Genomic DNA, 3311 nt, shown 5'->3' with positions numbered 1-3311 from the left:
AAACTTCAGGGACTTCAGGAAAGGACGACCAGCTTTAGACATGCAGTCCAATCTATTGGTGCATTCAAGTTGTGTCAGAAACTTCACAAGTTGTGTCAGTCACTTCAGGAAGGGACGAACAGGCTCACTTGATTCCATCCACATTAATGAGATGGCCGTTGACCCTGTCTTATCCTTCAAGTTCCTGGGGACCCACATCTCAAAGGACCTTTCCAGGTGCATGTGTAATGACAGTAAAATTGAATCTAATCTAATCTAATCTAATCTAAAAATATATGGGGATGCAGAATAAACTATTTTCTGTCAAAATTAGAACAACATTCTGAACCCTTCTTTCAAACTTTTATCTCATCCTGAATTGCTGTCTCATACTTTTAGACTATTATAAGGGTTATTATTGTACAGTATTTGATCAAATCTGTGTGGCTTGACACTGTATCTCCAGCTTCAGTTTCCTTCCACTAGAAGCTTATTTATTGGCCTTTTGAGAGACAAAAGTTTCATACGGTAACTGTAAGACTTTTGTTTTTGAGTGAAGCCAATTAATGATATAAATTATTTTGGTTACATATAGCTAAGTTGCATCTAGAAAGTATGATACTTACTTGCTCCCAGGACCGTTTATATCGAAGTTGATATTTAACGGCACCATATCGGTGTTACGTGAAGGTGGGTCGTTGGCCCAACGCTCAATCCCGAACCTAGAGGACCAAGACATATAGTAGACACACATAAACTACGGACAATTTAGCTTACCCTATTCACCTATAGCGCGTGTCTTTGAACTTGTCGGGAAACCGGAGCACTCAAACCAGCAACCTTCTTGCTGTGAAGCGACAGTGCTACCCACTATGCCACCATGCCACCTTAGAGAGTATGATAGCATTGTAGAATAAATTTATAACAACCACCATTCTTTTTAATGTCTGTTTTTTTTTTTTGACCAGCAATGGCTTTTCCATTGTTAATTCATGGATACAGAATAGTAGATTTTGCAAATAATATTGCTGCCATGATTGGTTAGGTCAGGGGTGTCCAAACTCCATCCTGGTGGGCCAGTGTCCTGGAGAGTTTAGCTCCAACCCTAATCAAACACACATGAACCAGCTAATCAAGCTTCTACTAGATATACTAGAAACCTTCTGACAAGTATGTTGAAGCAAGTTGGAGCTAAACTCAGCAGGATACCGGCCCTCCAGGACAGAGTTTCGACACCCCTGGGTCAGGTCAGTCAAATTATTGATTCAGTTTACAGCTTCTTCATAATTTAAATAAAAAATAAAAAATGATGACACATTATTTATTTAGAAGTAACTTTTTTACAAGAACCTTTAAAATGTTATGAATAAAAATGAATAAACTGAAGACTTGAATACGCCTTATGTCATAATTATGATTAGCCTCGTACTGTAATGCTGGGTTCACACCAAATGCAAATTTAAGTATTCGCACGAATAGAAAGCGAATGCAAATGTGCCCGAATTGCCAACCTGATTTCACCAAGTAGAACATGTTCCTGGATCAACATCTATGCTGATCATGGAACAACATTTCAATCAGTCAATCATAATTAAGGGATACGTTTACTGTTTATGTTAAGTTTAGGCTTACGGTTAGGTTTTTGCACTTTCACATGATTGTTATCCATCTAACACAAGACTTTTTACAAGACTGGTACGACATGTTTAATGGTCATCATAATCTTAAATACTTGACAGTTTTTAATATTTAATAAAAAAAAAACGTATGAACATTTATATGCATTTCTGAATGTATTATATCATCTTTGCGTCAAATTGCAAAAAACCAAATTACCGATTATGCGAGGTGTTTCTAATGCAGCGTCTATGGGGCTGAGAGTAAAGTTGACGTTATTCTCTCCTCTGGCTGCCCTCATCAGTCTCACAAACAATTTATTTTTCCTTTTTCTGAAAGTCTTGATAACACCATCAAGGGATTTTTCTTTTATTATTTCCACAAATTGGATTGCAAAAAAATTATTTGTTGTACTCTTCAATTCACCGCGCTCTAAGTTTACCCAGCTATGACGCCTTCCGCTACTGAGAAACCCAGAAATGTGAAAAGGGTCTATTATTCCCCTCTGATTTTGGGAATAATTTACAGTTATGGTTGGGTTTAGGGATAGGGAACAGGTATGGATTGCATTTTTGAACAAAAATGATGTTCAAGGATCAACATAGATGTTCATTCAGGATCGCATCGTACTTGGCAAAATCATGACGTGCATGTGCGAATACAGGAAAATTTTCACCAAGTGGAGAAAATGGTGCTCTTAATGTGAAAAACATCCCGCAGGTAACCTAGATCAAATGACTTGCACACACAAGTCAGATACTTTAAAATCAAGTTGATTTTGAAAGCACCAGCTTTTCCTAAAATTAAAATCCTTTCCTTATTTACTCCCTAATGTGCTTCCAATCTTATTTGTCTTTCATTCCTTGTTGGAACACAAAGGAGGATATTTTGGCAGAGTACAGCTACAGTAAACTACCCCTTTAATGCCATCTGCCTGACAGCCAAAGCTGTAATATTTAGTTTCCATTCCTGTTCTTGTTCTTATTCATAAATCTGGATTGCTGAAGAAGAAAAACCATTGACATGTTCTGTCAGGGCAGGGATGCTTAATGGCAGCGTAAGGTTTTAGATACTTACACCATGGCTAGAAACAGCTCGTTTCATTGTAAAATAGAATACCTGCTTCTTGTTAGTACATCGTTGCATACATGAAAACGAAATTCTTTATTTGTTTATTTATTTTCATGAATTCCTTTCTTTGAAGTCTTTTTTTTAGTTACCCATTGACTGTTGCTGCACCATTTTGAACTATGTTGCTTCTGTGTTTAATTAGCATTGTGGCCTGACTTGAAATCTGTGACCTCTCAGCAGTCTGAAAATTACTTACTTTGGTTACAACCTGTTACCTCCTCTCTGAAAAACAAAACAGAACTTCAAAAAAATGAGAGAGAGATTAGCAGAATGCTGTAGCGCTTCATTTTTATATAGTAGGTGCAGTTCTGGCATGTTGTTGCCTGTGTTTGAATGCGAAGACCTTCGAGAAAACAGGTTTAAGTTCACGACTTGAGGGGAAATTGTGAGGCATTGTAAAAAGGGATGCAGAATCATGGGTCTTAAGCCTCTCTCGCTCTCTCTCTCTCTCTCTCTCTCTCTCTCTCTCTCTCTCTCTCTCTCTTCCCATGAGGTTTCACAGAGGATTATGTATGTGCAATTGAAACTTGGCAAATGACTTCCCTCCCCCTCCAAAAAAAAAAACATTTCAGCCATGCTGCCAA

This window comes from Danio aesculapii, chromosome 3 (assembly GCF_903798145.1).
Source record: "Danio aesculapii chromosome 3, fDanAes4.1, whole genome shotgun sequence".
NCBI lineage: Eukaryota > Metazoa > Chordata > Actinopteri > Cypriniformes > Danionidae > Danio > Danio aesculapii.
Note: the sequence above shows the minus strand (reverse complement) of the source record.